This window comes from Cetorhinus maximus, chromosome 12 (assembly GCF_964194155.1).
Source record: "Cetorhinus maximus chromosome 12, sCetMax3.hap1.1, whole genome shotgun sequence".
NCBI classification, from domain to species: domain Eukaryota; kingdom Metazoa; phylum Chordata; class Chondrichthyes; order Lamniformes; family Cetorhinidae; genus Cetorhinus; species Cetorhinus maximus.
Genome location: NC_135890.1, coordinates 407,545 through 433,991, shown reverse-complemented (window position 1 = coordinate 433,991; position 26,447 = coordinate 407,545). Strand labels below are relative to the sequence as shown.

The 26,447-nt window shown below is 43.2% G+C and overlaps 1 protein-coding gene across 1 annotated transcript in view; it reads left to right on the top strand.

Annotated features, from left to right (window-relative positions):
• Nucleotides 1-26,447, top strand: part of pcloa (piccolo presynaptic cytomatrix protein a) — a 755,467-nt gene that overhangs the window by 349,892 nt on the left and 379,128 nt on the right. The window lies entirely within an intron of this gene.

The following is a 26,447-nucleotide window of genomic DNA, read 5'->3' as shown; positions in this document are numbered from 1 at the left end:
GTTTATTTGCAGTTTAAAGTGCAGGTTTGGCTATATGTCAGGCCCTGGTTTAACAGACGGACTGGACAATCACAATATGGGTGAAATTTCAAGGGATGTAGCCACTTAAATTTAAATGCTGGCATGACAGGCAAAAACCTTATAGCTTTTAGACAAGTTGAAAATACACTTTAAATTGTTGGCAAGCTTTGCCAAAGCTGAAGGGTAGATAGAGGAAATGATAGTGTGGAATGATACTAACTCTGGGGAAATTAAAAGAACAACAGAGACCCAACCTCCATTTCATGCCTGGCAAAGTGCACATTATGCTGCATGAGGTGTGTCTGAGAAAGGTTACCTTTTTCCTGGTAATTCTGGGTATCTGGTTATTGGCCAGCAGAGCAGCAGTTCTTACAATAAGCTCAAGGTATAAAAGGTAATGACTGATGTATTGTTTCAACATTGCAGCTTTGATACTCATGTCCTCGCAGCAGAGATGAATAACACTTACAGCCACCTTGAAGCATTGGCACTGAGCTGATCCTGAGCCCCTGGAAAAGTGCTGGGTCTCATTGTGCCACCTTGGTGCTTGCTCTCCTCCCTGGCAGACTGTCTTCTAGTATCATTTCAATCACAAAGCGTTTTATTTTCCTTTCACTAGCTGCTTAGCTCAGGAATTTACAGTTTCTAGCAGACAGTTGTTGAAGGAAACGGTTACATCTCATGTTGATTGAAGCTTGTTTCTGGTTCTGTGAAACAGCTTGGGACATTTTGCTATATCAAAGGCACTCTGTAAATGCAAGTTGTTGTCCTTATGTAAGAACGTCCTTCCATCGATCCCTTTTTACACCAGTTTCTGTTCTGCTGAATTCCTGCAAATTATTTATTTTTTATTATTCATTCATGGGACTTGGGCTTGTCAGCATTTATTTCCCATCCCGAGTTGCCCTTGAGAGGAGGTGGTGAGCTGCCTTCTTGAACCGCTGCAGTCCATGTGGTGTAGGTACACCCACAGTGCTGTTAGGGAGGGTATTCCAAGATTTTGACCCAGCGACAGTGAAGGAACAGCGATATATTTCCAAGTCAGGATGGTGAGTGACTTGGAGGGGACCTTCCAGGTGGTGGTGTTCCCATGTGTCTTCTGCCCTTGTCCTTCTAGGTGGTAGTGGCCAGGGGTTTGGAAGGTGTTGTCTAAGGAGCCTTGGTGAATTCCTGCAGTGCATCTTGTAGATGGTACACACACTGCTGTTACTCTGGGTCGGTGGTGGAGGGAGTGAATGTTTGTGGATGTGGTGCCAATCAAGTGGGCTGCTTTGTCCTGGACAGTGTAAAGCTTCTTGAGTGTTGTTGGAGCTGCACTCATCCAGGCAAGTGGGGACTATTCCATCACACTCCTGACTTATACCTTGTAGATGGTGGACAGGCTTTGGGGAGTCAGGAGGTGAGTTACTCGTCACAGGATTCCTAGCCTCTGATCTGCTCTTTTAGCCACAGTGTTTATCTGGCTAGTCCAGTTCAGTTCCTGATCAATGGTGACCCCCAGGATATTGATAGTGGTGGATTCAGTGATGGTAATGCCATTGAAGGTCAAGATTCTGTCTTGTTGGAGATGGTCATTGCCTGGCACTTGTGTGGCATGAATGTTACTTGCCATTTGTCAGCCCAAGCCTGGATATTGTCCAGGTCTTGTTACATTTGGACATAGCCGGGTAGATGCCAGTGTTGTAGCTGCACTGGAACAGCTTGGCTAGGGGTGTGGCAAGTTCAGGAGCACAAGTCTTCAGTACTATTGCCAGAATATCGTCAGGGCCTTTAGCCTTTTGCAGTATCCAGTGCCTTCAGCAGTTTCTTGATGCATCTGCAGCAGGCAGATTGGTGAGGATGAGGTCAAGTATGTTTTTCCCTCTTGTTGATTCCCTCACCACCAGCCACAGTACCCGTCTAGCAGCTATGTCAATTAGGACTTGGCCCACTTGGTCAGTAGTGGTGCTACCGAGCCACTCTTGGTGATGGACATTGAAGTCCCCACCCAGGGTACATTCTGCGCTGTTGTCACCCTCAGCGCTTCCTCCAAGTCGTGTTCGACATTTGTTTACTCCCTACTTTTCAGTGCCTTAGCTTAAGGCCAAACTTATCAGGATGAGTAAATAAAAATTCCCTAGATGCTCAACAAGTTCATTGGGATAAAATTTCCTGACATTTTTATTTAAATTATCAAAGCAATGTTAATAAAAAATGCGGTATATTTTGCAAGATCAAAAGCCAAGCATTCCAAAGTTTATTCCCCTTTAAGCCTCCGCACAGGGATCACCTGTTGCCACATTCAACATTAAGGGGAAGGAGTGCAAAAACTGGAATGTTTCATCAGGGTTTCTGAGCTACAATGAGGCTACAACATGAATGTGTGCAAACAGTCAAGAGCAAAACACACATTCAGTGTAAATCTGCAGCATGATTCTGTGCTAAAACGGTCTAAAGCCTGCTGCCATCTCTTTTCCATCCATTGTGCCAACTACCCTATTGTGATTATGAAACTCAATGAGGTATTCATGAGCACTTTGGGATAGATTGTCAACTGGACAAGATGACTTGGGAGCCCTTTAAAAATGGCAGGTGGGACCCAATTCCAAGATCTCAACTCCAGTAATAGTGTTTTTGAATTTCGGGAGTGCCTTTTAAGGGTGCAGGCTGGTTCAGATTGTGGGCCCACACCCTGCACTCCTAACCTGCCCAACTCCATTGCAGAGATTGGCATATGCTAGTCCTCCACAATTTTCATGGAGTTGGGCCAGCTTTTCAGAGAGTTGTGGTTCACAGCCCCTCAGAGGTGTCATGAACTGTGGTCTGCATGAGGGAACCTTTTGAAAGGTAAGGTCTAGAGAACGCCCTCATGTCGCCATGTGAAGGTATGCCTCCCAGCCACCTCCTTTGGCCCTCATGCTCCCCAATGCCAATGTATGCCCCCACCCACCCCCTATGGCCCCTCATGTACCCCATTCCAAACAATAGCACCTCCATTTCCATTCACCCATAAACACTGCATAGAAGCAATGAACCCTATAGTGACAATAGTATGTATTTTAAAAAGCTTTAAACGAACAGTTATTTGTTGATAAATTTCCACTTTTTAAAAATATCTCCTTTTACTATAGCCCAATAAATGTGTCAATCATCCAGACCCTTTAAAACATCAATAGCTGAAATTGTAACCACTTGAAATCTCTTTACCTTGTGGGAATAAACATTGTGAAATTGACAGCATAGATCAGAGAGGCGGAGCTGTCAAAGGTTTTCCCTGAGGTTCATGTGTTTCAACAGGCTCATGGATTTCTGGGCTCTCAGCCAAGCCTCATTATGCATTCTTCACACTTGGTTGGTAGCGTACAATGTATAATGGCTGAATGGCTATGGAATTGTCATAGCTTGGCATGGCAGGCATGAGGCAATATGGGGCGGTTTGGGGCATACCTTGGCATGTGGGGCATGAGGGCAATAGGGGTGTGTGGGAGGCATGAGGTGGCCTGGATGAGGCACGGGGAGTGTGTTGGGGTGAGGGGGTATGAGGGATGGAGGGCCTTTTTGTTTTAATTATAACTAGAATGAAATGCCGCAGCATTGAGGATGGCATTTTAAACAGCCCAACTTCACACCCAGCAGCCCCTGTGGCTGCTTCTGAGCTTTTTCCTGGGTCTGATAGCTGTAACCACAGCTCACACCCATCCCCCCACACTGAAGATCCCACCTTCGTGGGCACTTTCTCCCAAGAGGGAATGACCAAGCTGTGAATTTTTCCCAACTCCTGCTACCAGCCTCGAGGGTGGAAATTCAGGGCTTTATCATGCATCCTCCTGTAACGTAACCAGCCAACGCATTCAGCTCCTTTGTGGCTCAATCCTTACTACCATTCACAATCTGGCCTAAAATTCTTTGAAGGGATCAGCGATTCAATGATATTTTCATGCCCCATAGAGTTTTGTCTCGTTGTTTTCAGGGCAGCACCAGCAGCATTGTTTTCGAAGCATATAAATACAACATATGCACTCAGATGATGTAACATAAGAAGATTCATTGCAGCAGAGAGCAGGGTGCATGGACACAAGACTATGCCTGAGTGAGATGTAGATTGAGTGTAGCGTTGCGAATATGGTTCAGGTTTAGAGGGGCAAAGAGGTCCTCTTTTTTCTACTTTTTTTCCGCTCCAGTGTTGGTTTTTCCTTCCTTTACTCCAAACTCAGTGAATGCAGATTTCTCTTACTTCATCTGTGTAAATTATTAACTAACTGACTAATTATATAAATATGGTTGCACAGAAATGGCGGGGCTGGAGGTGTGCTGTGACTGCAGTATGTGGGAATCTGTGGAATGCACTGCAATCCCGGACAACCACACCTGCAGTAAGTGTCTGCAGCTTAGGTAACTTCAGCGTCACATTGCTGAACTGGAGCCTGAGTTGCAGGCATTGTGGAGCATCAGGGTGGGGAGAGCTAACTGGACAGGAGGCAGTTCCAGGAGGCAGTCACTCCATTTAGGTTAGGCAGAAATTTAGAGTTGGTCAATGTTCAGGGGCAGGAGGGTGTAACTGAGAGTCAGGCAGGTAAGGGGAACCAGCATGTAGTGATGTAGGAGCCTCAGCCCATTTGTCCAGGTATGAGGGGCTATCTGTGTGGATGAGGAGAAGGACTGCAAAGTGGATGAGCGGACTGACCATGGCACCATGGTGAAGGATGCCAGTCAAAAAGGGGAAGTGAAATGGAGTGTGGTAGTGATGGGAGACAGTCAGGAGGATAGATACTGCTCTCTGCAGTTGAGAGCATGAGCCCAGATGGCTGTGTTGCCTGCCCAATGCCAGGATTAAGGACATCTGCTCTAGGCTGGAGAGGAATTTGCAGTAGGAAGGGGAAGAGCCAGTGGTTGTGTTCCATGTAGGTACCAACAACATAGGTAGGACTAAGAAGGATGTTCTGTATAGTGAGAATAAGTAGCTAGGGGTTAAATTAAAAAGCAGAACATCAAGGATAATGATCTCTGGATTATAACCTAAACTATGAGCAAATTGGCAAAGGGCAAATAAGATTAACGAGATGAATGCTTAGCTCAAAGACTGGTGTGGGAGAAATGGATTTTGATCCCTGGGGCACTGGCACCAGTGCTGGGGAAAGTGGGAGCTGTACCATTGGGATGGGCTTCATCTCAACCATGCTGGGGCAAGTAGGGGGAAGGAATCGTGTGAAGGAGACATAATAAAGTAAGGGAAACAACAAAGTTATAGAGCAGGGCAGCAATTTGGGCAGTGAGTTCCAGAATGTGACAGGAAGGGACAGAACATACAATTGTAAGAGTGTATCAACAGAGCCAAAAAATGACAATGAAACAGAGTTTAAGGCGTTGTATCTGAATGCATGTAGTGTTTGTAATAAAGGGATGAATTGTTAGCACGGATAAAGATAAATATGTATGACCTGATTGGCATCACAGAGACATGGTTGTAAGGTGACCATGGCAGGGACCTGAATGTTGAAGGGTACTTAATATATCAGAATGAAAGGAAGCTAGGAAAATGTGGTGGGGTGGCTCTGTTAATTAAGGATGGCATTAGTTCAATGCTGAGAGAAGGCCTTAACTTGAAAGAGCAAGATGTAGAATCAGTTTGGGTAGTGATAAGAAACAGTAATGGTAAGAGATCACTTGTGGGAGTAGTATAGCACAAGTTACACTTTAGGGCAGAACATATAGGAAGAAATAAGTAGGGTGTGTTTTTAAAAAAAATTTGTTCATGGGATGTGGGCATTACTGGCTAGGCCAGCATTTATTGCCCATCCCAAGATGCCCTTGCTCAGAGGGCATTTAAGAGTCAACCACATTGCTGTGGGTCTGGAGTCACATGTAGGCTAGGCCAGGTAAGGATGGCAGGTTTCCTTCTGTAAAGGACATTAGTGAACCAGATGGGTTTTTACAACAATCATTTCATGGTTAGCATTAGACCTTTAATTCCAGATTTTTATTGAACTCAAATTCCACTATCTGCTGTGGCAGGATTTGAACCCAGGTCCTGAGAGCATTACCCTGGGTCTCTGGATTACTAGTCCAGTGACAATACTACTACACCATTGCCTCCCCCCAAGAAAGGTACCATGATAATCATGGGTGACTTTAATCTACATGTAGATTGAGCAAATCAGATTGGCAAAGGTACCCTCGAAAATAAGTTCATGGAGTGTTTTCAGGACAATTTCTTAGTGCAGTAAATTCTAGAGCCAACCAGGGAGCAGGTTATCCTAGACCTGGTAATGTACAATGAGACAGGATTAGTCAATAACTTCATGGTAAAGGAGCCTCTAGCTGACAGCGATAGAATTTCATGTTCAGTTTGAAATGGAGAAGTGTGGATCCATGATGAGTGTTTGAAACCTAAATAAATGTAACGATGAGAGTATGAAGGCAGAGCTGGCTAAGGTGAACTGGGAAACTCGATTAAAAGGTAGCACAGTAGAGTTTGAGTGGCAGATTTTTAAGTAGGTATTTAATAACGCTCAGAAAAGATTTATCCCAGTGAGAAAAAAAGACTCTTTGAGAAGGATGCATCATCCGTGGCTAAACAAGGAAGCTAAGGATAGTATTGAGTTAGAAGAAACACTGTACAAATCTGCAAAGCTTAGTGATAGGTCAGAGGATTAGACAGATTTTAAGAACCAGCAAAGAATGACTAAAAAGATAATAAAGAGGCAGAAAGTAGAGTAAGACAGAAAGCTAGCTAGTAATATAAAGACAAACAGTGAACATTTCTATAAGTGTTTGAGTAGAAAAAGGATATCTAAAACTTGTGTTAGTCCTCTGGAGAGTGAATCTGGGGAATTGATAATAGAAAACAAAGAAATGGCACAGGTATTTTTGAGTCTGTCTTCACAGTGGAGGACTTTTGAAAACTTCCTAAAGATTCCTGAAAATCAAGAGTTGATAAGGAGGGCTGAAATTAATACAATCACCATCACCAGGGAAAGGGTGTGAGGCGAACTATTAGACCTAAAGGCTGATAAGTCCCCAGGACCTGATGGCCTGCATCCTAGGGTCTTAAAAGAAGTGGCAGCACAGATAGGAGATGCATTGGTCATAATCTTCCAAAATTCCTTGGGTTCTGGAAAGGTTCCAGCGGATTGTAAAATAGCAAATGTAACACCTTTATTTAAGAAAGGAGGGAGGCAGAAGGCAGGAAACTGTAGGCCAGTTAGCTTAACATCTGTCATAGGGAAAGTGCTAGAATCCATTACTAATAATCATTTGGTAGTACAGACCTTGAGTATTGCTGCAAAAAGAGACATGTCGAAGTTTATCATCTTTCACATTAGGATACTTAGCAAGAATACCAATATAAGGGGGAAACAACAGTTTATACCATATGAAAAGAGAATGCAATTGGTTGACAAGCGGACGCTGATTTGTAGAGGCATTGCCATGACGTGCACCAATTGATGGTGACTGGCAGTCAACTGCCAAGCATTGTTTAAAACTTTAACTAGGCAACTTGACCCCAAATGGTTAAGGCATTGCCCTGAGGAATGAGTCAATGAATGGCTGTCACTTATTTTGTTTAGTTAAAACAGACACAATGTGTGTATGTATTCTTTGTCTGCAAAGAACAGTATTAATATGCGTCTTTTCCACTACACGCAAATGTGCCACACTGCAAGCCTGACTGACAATCTTAACTTGGTTGTCAAACTAGTTCTCAGCACACTGAGGATTATTTAGCAAATGTTGTCCAATCACGGGATCAATGCTAACGTTGCACACTGTATTTTGAATTTTACAAGAATGGGCTGATTGCATACGGTCTGTACCTTGCCCATTGTGGCTGGGACAAGCAGTTTGATACGGTCCACCAGTCTTTGGGATGTATGACCTACATACCTGGTATCACACAGGCCCTGAAATTCATACACCACGTGACTCATTTGTGTGATAGGCAGAACGTCTTTTTGGCTTGACAGCAGCATCCTGTTAGTGGCCAATACCACTCGTGTTGCTGCTGCATAGTAGCAGCGTGAAACAGCTAACTTCACCTGGTGCTCAAATTTTTGAGATACCTTCCCCTTCCAGGGTAATCTGAGGTAGACTGGGCACTTTTCAGGGCTGAAAGTGATGGCCTTAAGCCCGTTCATGTGTTTGTGTGATATACAGAGCGAAATGATCTGATCAGGGTAACCATTATCCTGCAGGATGCCTTTGGTGTCTCTATTTCAGCATCATGCTTGCATGGAGAGCAAATGGCTCGGACCCTATTCACAAATTTGCCAATAAGACCAATCTTATAGCGTGTGGAACTGTAAGAATCCCAAAGTGTATATTGACCAGTGAAGGTAGGGTTGCGGTAGACCGTGGTAGAGAACCCCCTGGCAGATTTCTCAACTAGTGCGTCAAGAAAGGGGAGTTCATTTGCTCCATTTCAAATGTGAATTTGAGTGCAGGATGGACCCCATTAAGACATGTAAGGAAATTACTACATGCAGCTGCAGATTTAAATATAGCAATCCACGTATTGGAGACATGCGAGGGGTAGAAGGTTAGGTGTCATTCTGTTGAAGACATGTTTCTCATGGTACCCAACAAAGATATTTGTGAGATCTGGACCTAGAGGGGACCCCATAGCAACACTATCTATTTGGGTATATATGGTGTCATTAAAACTGAACTCAACTGCGTGAGTTGCTGAGTTCATAAGATCAATGAATACTGATGAATATGGATTTCAGCAAAACCTTTGACAAGGTCCCACATGGGAGACTTATAAAGAAGGCAAATGCACATGGGATACAGGGTAATTTAGTAAGGTGGATTCAAAATTGGCTTAGTTGTAGGAGACAGAGGGTGATGACAGAAGGATGCTTTAGTGACTGGAAGCCAGTGTCCAGTGGTGTACCACAGGGATCTGTACTGGGTCCCCTATTATTTGTCATTTATATAAACGACATAGGTGACTATGTGGGGGGTAGGAATAGTAAGTTTGCGGATGACACAAAGATTGGCCGGGTGGTTAACAGTGAGGTTGAGTGTCTTGGGCTACAGGAAGATATAAGCGGGATGATCAAATGGGCAGATAAGTGGCAGATGGAATTTAACCCTGAAAAGTATGAGGTGATACACTTTGGAAGGAGTAATTTCAAAAGGAAGTATTCAATGAACGGCATGACACTAGGAAGTTCTGAGGAACAAAGGGACCTTGGCTCATGTGTCCATAGATCTGTGAAGGTGGAGGGGCATGTTAGTGGGGTGGTGAAAAAGGCACACGGGACACTTGCCTTTATTAATTGAGGCATAGATTACAAAAGTAGGGAGATCATGTAGGATAAAAGCAAAAAACTGCGGATGCTGGAAATCCAAAACAAAAACAAAAATACCTGGAAAAACTCAGCAGGTCTGACAGCATCTGCGGAGAGGAACACAGTTAACGTTTCGAGTCCGTATGACTCTTCAACAGAACTAAGTATAAATAGAAAAGAGGTGAAAGCTGGTTTAAGGGCGGGGGGGGTGGGGGTGGGGTGGGGTGGGAGACAGGAAGAGCTGGATAGAGGGCCAGTGATAGGTGGAGATAACCAAAAGATGTCATAGACAAAAGGGCAAAGAGGTGTTGAAGGTGGTGATATTATCTAAGGAATGTGATAATAGGTGACATTAAGGGTAGAAAGCAGGATGAGCAAGGGACAGATAGTCCTAGTGGGGGTGGGGTGGGGGGAAGGAATCAAAATAGGCTAAAAGGTAGAGATAAGACAATGGATGGAAATACATTTAAAAATAATGGAAATAGGTGTTCCCTTCGGTCTGTCCGCAAGCATGACCCAGACCTCCCTGTCGCTTGCCATTTCAACACTCCAGCCTGCTCTCATGCCCACATGTCCGTCATTGACCTGCTGCATTGTTCCAGTGAAGCTCAACGCAAACTGGAGGAACAGCACCTCATCTTCCGACTCGGCACTTTACAGCCTTCCGGACTGAATGTTGCGTTCAGCAATTTTAGATCATGAACTCTCTCCTCCATCCCCACCCCCTTTCTGATCCCCCTTTTTCCCAATAATTTATATAGATTTTTCTTTTCCCATCTATTTCCATTATTTTTAAATGTTTTTCCATCCACTGTTTTATCTCTACCTTTTAGCCTATTTTGATCCCTTCCCCCCACCCCACCCCCACTGTACCTTGCTCATCCTGCTTTCTACCCTTAATGTCACCTATTATCACATTCCTTAGATATCACCACCTTCAACACCTCTTTGTCCTTTTGTCTGTGTCATGTTTTGGTTATCTCCACCTATCACTGGCCCTCTATCCAGCTCTACTTGTCCCACCCCCCCGCCTTAAACCAGCTTATATTTCACCTCTTTTCTATTTTTCCTTAGTTCTATTGAAAAGTCATACAGACTCGAAACGTTAACTGTGTTCCTCTCCGCAGATGCTGTCAGACCTGCTGAGGTCATGTTGGAGTTGTATAGAACCTTGGTGAAGCTGGAGTACTGTGTGCAGTTCTGGTCGCCACATTATAGGAAGGATGTAATTGCACTGGAGGGGGTGCAGAGGAGATTCACCAGGATGTTGCCTGGGATGAAACATTTAAGTTATGAAGAGAGGTTGGATAGACTTGGGTTCTTTTCATTGGAGCAGAGAAGACTGAGGGGCGACCTGATTGAGGTGTACAAGATTATGAGGGGCATGGACTGGGTAGATAAGGAGCAGCTGTTCCCCTTAGTTAAAGGGTCAGTCTCAACGGGACATAAGTTTAAGGTGAGGGGCAGGAGGTTTAGGGGGGATGTGAGGAAAAACGTTTTTACCCAGAGGTGGTGATGATCTGGAATGCGCTGCCTGGGAGGGTGGTAGAGGTGGGTTGCCTCACATCCTTTAAAAAGCACCTGGATGAGCACTTGGCACGTCATAACGTTCAAGGCTATGGGCCAAGTGCTGGTAAATGGGGTTAAGTAGGTAGGTCAGGTGTTCTCACGTGTCGATGCAGACTCGATGGGCCGAAGAGCCTCTTCTGCACTGTGAGATTCTGTGATTCACACAATGGTGGAAGGTCTAGATCGCCATGATACAGTGCTACAGCGCAAATATCTCTGGCTTCCTTGAATGGAATTGGTGCATCCTCCATCAATTGGTGCATTCACCATGGCACCACCTCTACCAATCAGAGTCCACTTGCCAACCAATCAATGCTCTCTTCTCATACAGTATAAATTGTTATTTTCCCCTTATACCAATATTCTTGTGAAGCGTCCTGATGCGTGTAAGACAAAAAGCTTTGACATGTCTCTTTTTCCAGTAATACTCAAGTTCTGAACTACCAAATGACTATTTGTATATCTGAGACAGAGGTACAACAAAGACCAAATTCAGGATAACAACAACATAGTTCGACTTACAGGTAAGTTAAGAACAAGTAAGCTATCTATCGAACTTCTCCAAGTGCATATTAAACCCAAGGTTATGCCAGTTTTCATTTCCAAGCATATCGACAGTGCTAAAGTGAGACATAGTCCCACAATTGAGCGATATTTATGCACGATGAGATTGAACAGATTGGTAACAGGGTTAGTAATTTACGCCGTGCCCTACACTCTGCTTTGTCTGAGGTGCGCAAATTTCTTTCAGTTCAGATTTGATCCGTTTATGCTGCTATATTGTTCAATAGATGACTGCACCATAAACAGTACCTGTTTGAAACACACCCACACCATAAACTCACTTAACTGGAAGCAGTTTGGCAACGCAATTAATGATGCCACTAAACGTGTAACTAATCTCTCTGACCATGTACCCTCAGAAAGTGAGGAGTTTGTTCTTGTGCATGGTTTCTATTTTGGTGTGTCTTCATCCAAAATCAAAAGGTAAGAGTTTGCTGAGTTCGAACTCCTCTACTCCCAACTAACCTGCCACAAACCAGTGTCCACTGAAGACACTGAATCCTTGAATGTGCACCTAGCTGATCTAATGCACGCATATTGTAGGATTCCAATCGATCTGTCTGATTTTCACATGCAACACAAATGTCTTACAGCATTGCGAGGCCTTTAAACCATTCTAGACATACACATCAGTAAACCTGACACAGGGATGGGAATTGTCGTCCTTAGCAAGTGTGACTGTGTCAACAAAATTCACACCATTCTTAATGACAGGTCCAAATTCATATCCATTGGACGGTCAACCTGACTGGGCAGCCTTGCTCGAAAGGAAGCTAAAAAAACAATTGCTGCACTTGTGTAAGAGCGATGAGCTACCACGTGACATATATGACAGGGTTTGGCCTCATGGTTCGCTAGATCCACGTATGTTGGGCTGCCCAAGACACACAAAAGTAATGTCCCTTTATGCCCCAGCTTATCTATGAGTGGTTCTGCACAACATGAATTGGCAAATAGTTGGGTGAGTTGTTACAAACAGTTTTAAGCAAGTTTTCCACATACGCGGTGAAGGATTCCTTCACACTTGCAAAGGCCATACAGGACTTACACATCGATAGCAATGCTGTATCCATATGCTCATTTGACATTGCTAGCCTATTCAATGTTCCACTTAAGGAAGCCATAGATATTTGCACTGTAGCATTATATCATGGCGATCTAGACCTAGTGCCGTGTGATAATAAGTATGTAGCCCGTATGTCCCAAAGACTGGTGGATCACATCAAACAGCATGTCCCAGCTGCTGTTCCCAATGGGCAGGGTACAGACCGTATCCAACCAGCCCCGGGCTTGCAAAACTCAAAACACAGTGTCCAACATTAGATGTGATTCCACGATTGCTACAACATTTGCTAAATAATCCTCAGCCTGGCAAGAATTACGCTGACAACCAATTTAAGATTGTCAGTTGGGCTCGCAATGTGGCACATGTATTAATACTTGGGGCCCTGTTCTTTGCAGACAGAAAGAACATGTACACACATTGCTTTTGTTTCAGCTAAACAAAATAAGTGACAGCCATTTGCTGACTCATTTCTCAGGGCAATGCCTTGACCAATCGGGGTCAAGCTGCCTGTTTAAATTTCAAACAATGCTTGGCAGTTAACTGTCAGTCACCATCAGCTGGTGCATTCTCCAGGCAACACCTCTACCAATCAGAGTCCACTTGTCAACCAATCAGCACTCCCGTCTCATACAGTATAAATTGTTGTTTTCCCCTTATATTGATATTCTTGTGGTGTCCTGATGAGCGCAAGGTGAAAAATTTTGACGTGTCTTTTTTCAGCAGTAATCTATTGTTAAAGAAGTTACAGCAGGATACTTAGAAAATCACAATGTGATCAGGCAGAACCAACATAGAAAATAGGAGCAGGAGTAGGCCATTCGGCCCTTCGAGCCTGCTCCGCCATTTATAATGATCACAGCTGATCATCCAACTCAATAGCCTGCTCCCGCTTTCTCCCCATATCCTTTGATCACTTTCGCCCCAAGAGCTATATCTAACTCCTCCTTGAAGACATACAATGTTTTGGCCTCAACTACTTTCTGTGGTAGTGAATTCCATAGGCTCACCACTCTCTGAGTGAAGAAATTTCTCCTCATCTCAGTCCTAAATGGTCTACCCCATATCCTCAGACTGTGGCCCCTGGTTCCGGACTCCCCCACCATCGGGAACATCCTTCCTGCATCTACCCTGTCTAGTCCTGTTAGAATTTTATAAGTTTCTATGAGATCCCCCCTCATTCTTCTGAGCTCCAGTGAATATAATCCTAACCGACTCAATCTCTCCTCATATGTCAGTCCCACCATCCCAGGAATCAGTCTGGTAAACCTTTGCTGCACTCCCTTTATGGCAAGAACATCCTTCCTCAGATAAGGAGACCAAAACTGCACACAATATTCCAGGTGTGGTCTCTCCAAGGCCCTGTATAATTGCAGCAAGGCATCCCTGCTCCTGTACTCAAATCCTCTCGCTATGAAGGCTAACATACCATTTGCCTTCTTTACCGCCTGCTGCACCTGCATGCTTACCTTCAGCGACTGGTGTACAAAGACACCCAGGTCTCGTTGCACAATCCCCCCTCTCAATTTATAGCCATTCAGATAATAATCTGCCTTCCTGTCTTTGCTACCAAAATGGATAACCTCACATTTATCCACATTATACTGCATCTGCCATGCATTTGCCAAAACATAGTTTTGTGAAAGGAAAATCGTGTTTAACTAATCTGTTAGAGTTTTTTGACAAAGGGGAACTGGTAGATGTGGTGTACTTGGATTTCCAAAGGCATTTGATAAGGTGCCACATCAAAGGTTACTATGCATTATAAGAGCATATGGTATAGGGGGTAACAGGTTAACATGGATAAAGGAATGGTTGGCTAACAGAAAGCAGAGAGGAGGGACAAATGGTTCTTTTTCAGATTGGCAAGTTGTGACTAGTGGAGTGCCACGGGGATCAGTGTTGGGTCAACAACTATTTACAATGTATATCAATGACTTGGATGAAGAGACCGAATGTATAGTAGCTAAATTTGCCAATGACACCGAGATAGGTAGGAAATTAAATTGTCAAGAGGAAGTAGAGAGTCTGCAAAGGGAGAGAGACAGATTAAGTGAGTGGGCAGAAATTTAGCTGATGGAGTATAACGTAGTAAATGTGAACTTGTATACTTTGGCAGGAAAAATAGAAAAACAGTATACTATTTAAATGGAGAAAGACTGCAGAACTCGATGGTGCAGAAGGATCTAGGTGTACTTGTACAGAAATCACATTAAGTTAGTATGTAGGTACAGCAAGTGATTAGGAAGGCAAATAAAGTGTTAGTTTTTATTGCAAGGGGGATGGAATATAGAAGTAGAGAAGTTTTACTGAAACTGTACAGGGCCTTGGTGAGACCATATCTGGAGTACTGCGTACAGTTTTGGTCTCCATATTTAAAAAAATATATAATTGCATTAGAAGCAGTTCAGAGAAGGTTCACTAGACCGACTCCTGGGATGAATGGGTTGTCTTATGAAGAAAGGTTGAGCAGGTTAGGCCTATACTTGTTGAAGTTTAGAAGAATCAGCGGTGATCTTATTGAAACATAGAAGATCCTGAGGGGATTTGACAGGGTGGATACCAGGAAGATGCTTCTTCTTGTGGGGGGGCGACTAAAACTACGGGACATAGTTTAAAAAATAAGAGGTTTCCCTCTTAAACAAAGATGAGGAAGGCTTTTTCTCCCAAAGGGTCAGCGGTATGCGGAATTCTCTTTCCCAGAAAGTAGTGGAGGCTCCGTTTTTGAATTTATTCAAGGCCGAATTAGACAAGTTTTTGTTAGAAAAGGGAATCAAGGGTTATGGGGGGCAGACAGGAAAGTGGAGTTGAGACACAGCCAGATCAGCCATGATCTTATCGACAGGTGGAGCAGGTTCAAAGGGCTGAATGGCTTTGTCCTACTCCTGTGTTTCCATGTTCCTCGATGATAAATCCATGCCATTCTCTCTTTTCCTTTCCAACCCTCACCTGGTGTTTGTTAGAAAGCAGCAAATGCTGAACAGAGGCATCCCCCTTCTCCAATCATTTAATAAAACAAGTCCCAGACCAGCAAACAGGCCAGATTGTCATAATATTGTAGAGCAATGAAACCCATTCAGTGTTGTCCCAGTTTGTCCACTCCAGTGTTAAGGGCTTTTCATAAGAATACATGGGCCAAGAGGGCTGCTCAGTACATTAACCCTGTCTTGTATATATTGCTCCCGGTCATAAACTTTACCCAATTCAGTTACATTTCTGAAGGAACAATCGGCAACACTTTGCAAAGAATTCCACGTTGGATAATATGAAAATTTATATTAATCTGTGACTGGTTGTTCTCCATTGATAGTATTTCCATAGTTAAAATAGCTGAGCAGCTATTGCATCCACACAATAAGGATGGAATTGTAGATCAGTGAATGAAGTGTAGAGAGTAGCAGAAAAACAAACTGACCTTCATTCACAATTCTTCGATCTGTGATTTTGTAAATTGATGGTTCTTGCTGGGAATAGATAATTGCAAAATTTATTCTAGTATTTATTTAATCTATTTGTAATCTTCAAACTCATTCCTCCATCCCCTTTCTTACTGTGGGCAAGCTTTCCATCATGGATAACGACAACATTTTCCCATATCTGCCCAACCTGAGTACATCCCTGCTTCAAGATTTGACCACATGTTGGACACAGTCAGTTAAATCACTTTAATTTCTTTGTCAGAATCTCTAAGTTCTGGATCATTTTATGTCACCCACCATGCCCCACCATGTCAGCTGTTGTTTATACCATTATGGGCTGAAGTGAAACTATTCAGTTGTATATAGGAGATTGTGGTCATGGGTGTGTGATTGCAACCTTCTGTCAGTTTCATTTACCTTTGAACTATTTGCTGCTCCTCCTCCTCGGTTCCCAATTTCACAGGATTACATTGGATTTTTTGTTCTAATTCTTTCATGGGATGTGGGTGTCGCTGGCAAGGCCAGCATTTGTTGCCCATCCCTAATTGCCCTTGAACTGAGTGGCTTCAGAGGGCAGTTAAGAGTCAACCACATTGCTGTGGGTCTGGAGTCACCAGATAAGGACAGCAGATTTCCTTCCCTAAAGGACAATCGTGAACCAGATGGGTTTTTATGAAAATCAATGATAGTTTTGTGGCCACCATTACTGAGACTAGCTTTATATTCCAGGTTCATTGATTAAATATAGATTTCACCTTCTGCCATATTGGGATCTGAGCCTGAATCCCCAGAGCATTAGCCTGGGTCCCTGGATTACTAGCCCAGCAACATTACCACTATGACATTGTCACCTGTGATGACACAAGAAAACAGGCCATTCGTCCCAGCCAGTCCATGCTGGTGTTTATGCTCCACCTGAGCCTCCTCCCATCTTGTCTCATCTAAATCTACAGTCGTAATTCTCTATTCCCTCATCTTCAAATGCTTGCCCTTCTGATAGTGAACTGCCAGTTCCCTGTCCTCCCACACTGAGGTCTGAGTTTTAAGGTGGATTTTCTTCTACAAGTTTCTAGATGAATAGGGGCCATTCTAGCTACAGGACCTGTGATTCTCCACCTGGCCCATCTAGCTTCAATACATGGACTTTAATGTCTGGAGCCTCTGATTCTTTTCAACCTGCGCAAGTTCATTCTAACCACAAACAATCCCACAATCCTTTTCTTGAAAAAAAGAGGATCAAAAATCCTGAAATATGACAGAGATGTTTGATTGTCTTAATAACTTGCATTACTATTGGAAGTTAAGAAACAACATTTTACATTGAAAAACTGTGGAAGTGCTTAAATATTCATGTTAAGATATTATCCTTCCTATTCTAGTGCTTTGATGTTCCTCATGAACATACTTCAATGACCCTCAACCATGTGGAGCGCTGTTATCAGGAGAGGGAACGGGGTAAATCCAGTCATCCTGGTCCATATTGGAATAAACGACATAGGTAGGAAGACGGAGGAGGTCCTGCTGAAAGAGTATCAGAAGTTAGGCTTGAAATCAAATATCAGAACCTTGAGGGTGAGAGTCTATGGATTATTGCCCAAGTCACATGCAAATTGGCATTGGAGCAGATCAGCAAAGCTAACATGTGGCTAAAGGGTATGGGAAAGAGGGGTTCCTTGGGAAACTGGCACCAGATCTGGGACAGGAAGGAGCTGCGCCAATGGGATGGGCTGCAACCTGAAAAGGGATGGATCCAGTATCCTAGCAGAAAGGGTCAATAGGAAGATGGCAAAGACTTTAAACTAATAAGATGGGAGTGGGGAGGAATCCACAAGAAATGTAAGCAGCCTGAATTTGAACAAAACAGGACACAGGAGAACATAGGAACGCATACAATGAGGGAGGACATGGTTATAGAAAACTCAGGACTGTAAATCAAACATTGCAGGGTGTAAGATATTTAGAAAGGTTTGAGAGTGGAAACAGAGAGATGCAGTAGTTATAGTTATTAGGGTTAAGCTAATGGCAGTAGGAAAAAGAGACACAGCAAGACAAAAACAGGATCCATGGGCAGAGTTTTATGCCATATGCCCCCGATCGGGTCTGCGCCACCATTTTACGTGGGCAGGCCAATTAAGGCCTGCTCAGTGTGACTCGTGCTCAGAAGCGCTGAGCGCTCCCTGTGCGGGCAGGGGGGGTGGGGGGGTTCCCTGAGTCGGGAGTGCGCCCTTTAGCACATCCGTGTGGAAGAGCGCAGAAATTTTCCAGGGGGAGGTAATGGCGTAGTGGTATTGTCACTGGACTAGTAATCCAGAGAAGGTAAGGCAGCATTTAACTAAGTGTGGCATCAAGGAGCCCGAGCAAAACTGGAGTCAATGGGAATCAGGTAGAAAACTCTCCACTGGTTGGAGTCATACCTAGCACAAAGGAAGATGGTTATGGTTGTTGGAGGTCAGTCATCTCACCTCAGCTCCAGGACATCACTGCAGGAGTTCCTCAGGGTAGTGTCCTAGGCCCAACCATCTTCAGCTGCTTCATCAATGACCTTCCTTCCATCATAAGGTCAGAAGTGGGGATGTTCGCTGATGATTGCATAATGTTCAGCAGCATTTGCAACTCCTCAGATACTGAAGCAGTCCATGTCCAAATGCAGCAAGACCTGGACAATATCCAGTCTTGGGCTGACAATGGCAAGTAACATTCACGACATACAAGTGCCAGGCAATGACCATCTCCAACAAGAGAGAATCCACCCATCGTTCCTTGACCAAAACACTCAAAAAGCTTGAAACCCTCTAGGTCAAAGCAGCCCATTTGATTGGCACCATATCCACAGACCTTCACTCCCTCCAGTACCGATGCATAGTGGCAGCAACATGTAATATCTACAAGATGCACAGCAGAAACTCACCAAGGCTCTTTAGACAGCACCTTCTAAATCTACAACCACTACCACCTAGAAGGACAAGGGCAAGAAATGCATGGGAACACCACCACCTGGAAGTTCCCCTCCAAGCCACTCACCATCCTGATTTGGAAATATATCGCCGTTCCTTCACTTTCGCTGGGTCAAAATCCTGGAACTCCCTCCCTAACAGCACTGTGGGTGTACCTACACCACATGGACTGCAGTGGTTCAAGAAGACAGCTCACCACTACTTTCTCAAGGGCAATTAGGGGTGGGCAATAAATGTTGGCCCAGCCAGCGAAGCCCACATCCTATGAATGAATAAAAAAAAGAGCAGATTATCATAAATACTAATCACTATTTTTGTTATTCAGTCATCATAACTATCAACTAATCATTATCGATGTCCCTGTGACATTAACAGTGTGGCATCCGTATGAAGAGGTGAAAGGATAATTATTATGCAGATATTATGCTTTAATTTTCACTCTGGCCAATTCATAAGGTGTGAGGTATAATGATAGAGGGACAAGCAGGCTGAAAAGAGGGGATGGTTGGGAAAACACCTCTTAGTACTTTAGGTACTATAAGGACAATAACCCAGTTTAATGGTACCCTGCCTATTTTGTGCTTGTTTCCAAGATTTAACATTGCCAAATGCCTATGTATGAGTTCAGCTCTCAGTTCTTACCTATGAAATCTTTTTCCATGTTCCCCAGTAAGATCCTAATGCATTGTTTCCATAATAACTTGCTTGACAAAGCCACAAACTTCGTTACTAGAGGAGATGGATCGAAACTCAGGGGAGGCAAACAGACCGTCTACGTTTCAATGTTTCGCATCGAGGGTGGTAAATCTGTTGAACAGATTGAGCAAGAATACACGGGCAAAATCAAGAGGAAGCTCGTACTTGGTAAAATAAGCAATTGTGGGGTGTAATTGAGCAAGAATAGCATGGTACTTTCTGAACTCTGGAACTGGCAGCTGGACTACATTGATCTCCCCTGTTCCTATTCATGCCTGTGCTTCTTTTGCTGCTTCATTCAGTTTGGACTTTCACTGAGATACGAGCTAAATGTCATAGATATAGAAAACTGTCACTGGGGAAGCCAAGATAATCCCACTTTCTGGTGCTGAAAGAGTGTCAGACAGTAATGATGAGAAGATTGAGCAGGAAGGCCAGAGGCAAGCAGCATTAAAGATGGATATCCAGCAAGTGGAGTAATTGGAACAAGCATTAGGGAGTTGGGCGTAGAGACATCAGACAATTCACTGGACTGGCAATTTACAATATGAAAAAAAAATCAGATTCTCCTCAGCAGTTGCTGAACATTTTTAGCATAAAATATTATGTTAAAAAGAATAATTCTTGAAAGGAATTAATGCACATCCGGTTTCTTAGCATAGAATTTTTTCACTCCTACATAATCTTCCCAATATGTATAAATAACAGTTAGGGCAGGTTCTATGTTTTGGCTTCTTTTTTTCCTTCCATGATGAATTACTGAATGATAAAATGGTTTATATATATAGTATATTTTATAAAACATAACATTTTCAGGCACATATTCTGATGTATCCAATGGAAAAGTATTTCCTTGCAGCTGACTGTACAATCAGTTAAAACATGTAGGGGAGGGAGGGTTCGGGAGGGTTCTCCCCTCGTCGGGCGGGCCCAGGAGTGACTGTGAAACAATCCACCATCCGCAATTGGGCCCCAACTGTGATTTCAGGCTGGATGGTCAATTAACGGGCAGCCGGTGTGAAACGCACGGTGAGAGCCTCAGTGCTGCTGGGGTCAGGGTGGGAGGGTGAGCGCTGCAGTCTGTACATGCGCCAGTGTACACACACACACTGAAACTCCCTGAAGGCACAGAGCTGCCTCAGGGAGCTGAAGATTTTTAACATGACAAATAAAGATTTGAAAAATAAGGGAAACATGTCCCCACATGTGACTCTGCCCATGAACAGGGACATATTGAAAATGAGTTTAAACATGTTTTATTGTTTTTTTATTCCCTGTTGGAAACCTCATCCTGCCCGTGGATGAGGGTTTGCAAAAAATGCAAAGGCCGCCTGGTCTATTCGCCCACCCACCAACTGTAAGGTTGGACGGGGAGCAAAGAATTCAACATAATTACCAACTTAAGGGCTTTAATAGGCCTCTTAATTGTCGGCGGACGTGCTGCCGACTCTCGCACACACCCACCGACTAAAAGATCGTGAGAGTGCACGATGATGTGGGAATGCTCGCTCGATGTCAGCACGCGTTATTTCATGCTTGAGTGTGTCGGGTGTGTGAGTGCCCCGAGCTAAAAATCCATAATCTAGCCATAGAGTCAGCGAGTTATACAGCACAGAAACAGGCCCTTCGGCCCATCGTGTCCATGCCAGCCATCAAGCACCCATCCTAATCCCATTTTCCAGCACTTGGTCCGTAGCCCTGTATGCTATGGCATTTCAAGAGCTCATTTAAATACTTCTTAAATATTGTAAGGGTTTCTGCCTCTACCACCCCCTCAGGCAGTGAGTTCCAGATTCCAACCACACTCTGGGTGAAAAAGTTTTTCCTCAAATCCCCTCTAAACCTCCTTCCCTTTACCTTTAAATCTATGTCCCCTGGTTATTGACACCTCCGCTAAGGGGAAATGTTTCTTCCTATCTACCCTATCTATGCCCCTCATAATTTTGTATACTTCTGTCAGGTCCCCCTTCTGCCTTCTCTGCTTTACAGAAAACAACCCCAGCCTATCCAATCTTTCCTCATAGCTCAGACCCTCCAGCCCAGGCAACATTGTGATGAATCTCCTCTGCACCCTCTCCAGTGCAATCACATCCTCCCTATCATGTGGCGACCAGAACTGCACACAGTACTCCAGCTGTGGCCTAACTAGTTTTTTATACAGCTCCTACATAACCTCCCTGCTCTTATATTCAATGCCTCAGCTAATAAAGGCAAGTATCCCATTTGCCTTCTTAACCACCTTATCTACCTGTGTTGCTGCCTTCAGGGATCTATGGACATGTATACCAAGGTCCCTCTGATCCTCTGTACTTCCTAGGGTCCTACCATTCATTGTGTATTCCCTTGCCATGTTAGTCCTCCCAAAATGCATCACCTCACACTTCTCAGGATTAAATTCCATTTGCCACTGCTCTGCCCATCTTACCAGCCCAACTATATTGTCCTGTAATCTAAGGCTTTCCTCCTCATTATTTACGACAGCACCAATTTTCATGTCATCTGTGAACCTCCTATATTCACATTTAAATTATTAATGTACACTACAAACAGCAAGGGTCCCGGGACCAATCCCTGCGGTACACCACTCATCACAGGCTTCCAATCACAAAAACAACCTTTGACCATCATCCCCTGCCTCCTGCCACTAAGCCAATTTTGGATCCAATTTGCCAAATTGCTCTGGATCCCATGGGCTCTTACCTTCTTGACCATCCTCCCATGTGGGACCTTGTCACAATAACTAATTTATACATCACAAGGAAGCATTACTATGCCATCTGACAATTCTTAAAGGAAACATGTTTTATATCATTTCCTGTCAAGATATACACAATTCTGTTCAGTTTTAAATTTTGTCACATTTATTCAGAATGAAGAATGGAATATTTTAGATGCATTTTAATTATTAATAATACACAAGACTTGTACTTTCATAGAGTAATGAATCAATCACTGAAGAGACACAAATGGTTGATATTGTCAAAGTCAGCAGAGTACTTTTTACATCTTTCATCTCAAACAAAATACTATTTACCTTAAAGAACTGGAGCAGATTAGAGGAATCATTCAATGAAAGCAGTAGGTTCTAATTGTAGAATCATGAATAAGGGTTTCAGTGAAATCTTACTGAAATACTGTAAATGTTTAGCTAGATATTTATTACAGCCAAAAACATTCTCATCCACTTTGAGATGCTTCAGTAAATAGCCTTAAATCATGAATTATTTTGATATACAAGGATATTTTTATTAACGGTTCAGCAAAATATTTATTTTGGAAAAGGGTTGACGTAAAGATAAATGTTCATAATGGGTGGTTCATGGTTCATACCCCCTTCTGCTGAGTCATTGAGTGGGTATGATAGGAGTCTGTGCCCATTATTCACCACATACTGACTTCCTGCTGTCTTCAGACTATCTGAAAGAGACACTCAACATCCTCTCAGTTGGAGGAGGACAGTCCAAAAGTAGGGAGCCTGAAAAAAGGAGAAAGTGGGAAACTAGGGAGGGAGAACAAAAGATCTAAACAATGAAAAACGATGGAAACTTTTTAACATCTGTTGTATTGTTTTACTTTCGATGGTAAGGTTGCTGTGCTTACGTGAAAATCATTATCCACATTGCGATGTCACTTGTGTTCAGATAATAAATATACATGTGTTTAAAGAAAACCATTATTTTTCAGTACAAATTCACTGTAAATAACTAAATTTATTTGCATTTTAAAACAGTTATAAGCCTTTTAAAATGTTTTATTCCTCTTTGGTAGAATGGAGGAGCAGAAGTGAGGCTTTAGACTGACTTAAGATCATTAAAGTTCTCGAAATATTTAATTATTCATTATGACCAGACCAATTAAAGAGAGTGATGCATTAAAATGATAGTGACCTGTAATATACTGTTGAAGTGAAGCCACTCAAGATTACTGTTCTGCATACTATGAAATATTTTCATACTCTGTGCCATTATTTAATGTTATGTGAGGTGAGTTTTTACAAAGTAAGCTGTTATTTTAGATATTATGTCCTGCTCCATTACATTTAGCTATTCCACAGGATCTTAATAGGAACAAAGCATGTTTCATCATTATAGGTTCTTGTTATTTATTTAGCAATGCAGAGTACTATAACTCTATGCCTCATCAGTACCATTTTGTTACTAAAAAATAATTTAGTCTGGAAGATGTAACTGTTTGGAGTGCCAAACAGAACACCAAAGATTCCATGATGCTGTTCATATTGCAACTGAAGTACTATCTGACCCAGGGGTTAATAAGCACACAGTAGGTAACACTTAAATCAATTGCAGTGTGGAGAGCTGGCAAATAGTTTTACAATTACTGAGGCATGCAAGCCATTTTGTACTATTTTAAATAATAAATGATCCTCTGGCTCAGTGAAGTATTGGAAGACAAGCAAACAATATTGTCGACTGTGTTATCGACGAGCTGCGTATAAGCAGAATGCCAGTGGTAAGGGAGACATTAATTTCTCTGCCTTATACCAGTATTCAATAATTTTAACATGCAATATTTGCAACAACTGACAAATATGTGTAAGTGGCAACATTTATTGGATTGTTATGAACCCAATACGGGAGCCCATACTCAGTGACATCAATCTTGGAATTTATGCTTCCAGCGAAATATTCAGTGATAATTGAGGGAATAGATCATTTTGGAATTTCAGTTTTAAGTTTAATACTGACTGGACATCAGTGAAACTGGGTTCCGGATGTGGATTGGGCTTTACAGGAGGAACAATTGTGCCTGGTGTTTTTATGCCAAAGTAACTGCAGCACTCTAGTGGATACAAGAAGACATTGCGAATACTACCATCCTTGTGCATAAAAGGAGTGAAGTCGTTTCATTTGTCTGAGTGAGAGAGGATGTGACTGCTAAACAGTTTTGTGTGTATGAAGGAATGGGTAGTGCAGAGGAGGGAATTGCAGGGTATATATTTTATTGCCCAATTCAAATGTATTTACATTTTTTCCACATATAATTATGAAAAAAATATAGATTATATGAAAGCAGAATATATTCTGTATAAAATTGTAATATTACAGTTAATTGTACTGATATTAAATATGAATACTCACACACATGAATATTTATTTTCACAATATTTTGGTGTTTAATGTAGGTTTGCAGAAAGATGTAGATTATTATTTCAGTCAGTTCACTAATCAGAAAAATGTAGATTATTATTTCAGTACAGTTATTATTATTATTTTTTCTGTAGATTATTATTTCAATCCAGTTCACTAATCATTTCTAAGGCCAGGGTTTTCTGCTCCCGATTGCGCAGGTGGGCGGGAATGGAAAATATCGGGAAATCGCAAAAATCGGTTTCACTTAATTGTAAATCCAGTTTTCGATTGCCCATTCCACCTGTCAACGGTGGGCCACATTTCCTAATGCTGCACATTGAGAAGCTAATTCCAGTACATTAGCATCTCCTTGTAAGTCCTGCTTGTCGGATCAACCAGGCAGGTCGATGTGATAGTACACTGAAGTGTTTCACCAAGGTACATAAGTGATGTGCACCTGATGGGCTGCACTTCTCTCAGGACTTCGAGGTTTGTTTGCCTACCCTGCTCTGGGCAGCACTCGCAGTCATCAGCGCCAGACTGCATAGGCGGCACCATATAATTTTTAGGGGCTCTCACGGGAGGTGTCTACCTACCAGACCAGCCCTAAGGTGGGGAGGCTTTTGAACAGCTGCAGGGCTAGGGCTTGTTTGGGGAAGGGGGAGAAGTGGCCTCAGGCAAGGGAAGAGGCTGCAGGGGGAGGGCTGTACTGGGGAAGGGGGTATTCCAGAGTCTGTGGGGGGGGGCACATAGTGACCTGTACAACTGGCCTCAAGATGGTGAGGGCTGAGGAGGCAGTCTCCAGAGGAGATGAGGCCAGATGAAGATGTGAGGGTGTGTGTGAGAGAGTGAGTGGTGATGTCCCTTGAGCTGGCAGTGAGTGAGATGCCAGTGAATGTGTGATGGGCTTGAGTGTGTGAGTTTAGAGTGATGAGATGGTTGCCTTACCCTGGTGGCATGGATGAGATCATTCATCCTCTTTCTGCATTGGATGGTCAACCTCTTGTGTGCAGGATTAGCACTGACCACCACTGCCATTGCCTACCAAGCCGGAGTGGTGAGATTGCTGGACTTCCTGTGGCCAGAGCTGGGGCAGAGGACATCACGGTGACCTCTGAGAGACATTCCAGTGACGGGTCACTGAGCCCTTCTTGGCTTTCGGGGCTATGTATTCACTGCAGCTACAGGCATTGAGAACTGTGTGCAAGGCTGCACTTTAGAAATAGCAGCCCGAGTGAGATAATGGTGTGGCGGGCAATTCAGAGGCTGCCCACCAGCGAGACGCCGTGTTTCCTGTGGCTGCAGAATTAATGAGGTAGGAAGCAGACGATATGGTGCAAATACCCACCCTTTCAGATCACACCTTATGCAATTCAGGGAAAGTCCCCCCTTAAGTTAAAGCTTGAGTGATTGACATATTTATATCTTGACAAATTATTTGGAGTCTAAGTTACCTTCTTTACAAGGGTATAAATATTCCTTGTATAGATGTAAATATTTTTACAATTCCAAAAAAATCAGCTCTTGCTGCCAGGAAACCATCCTTAGGCCTATTCCTCATCACACCCCTCATGGACAGACTGGAGAAGCTGGAGCTGTTCTCCTTCGAGAAGAGAAGGCTGAGAGGAGGTTTGATGGAGGTGTCCAATATCATAAGAAGTCAGGACAGAGTAGATAGAAACTGTTCCCATTGGTAGAAGGGTAGAGAAGCAGAGGACACTAATGACACCAATTTAAAGTAATTGGCAAAAGAATCAGAGGTGACATGAGGAAAACTTTTCTGGACAGCGAATTGTTAC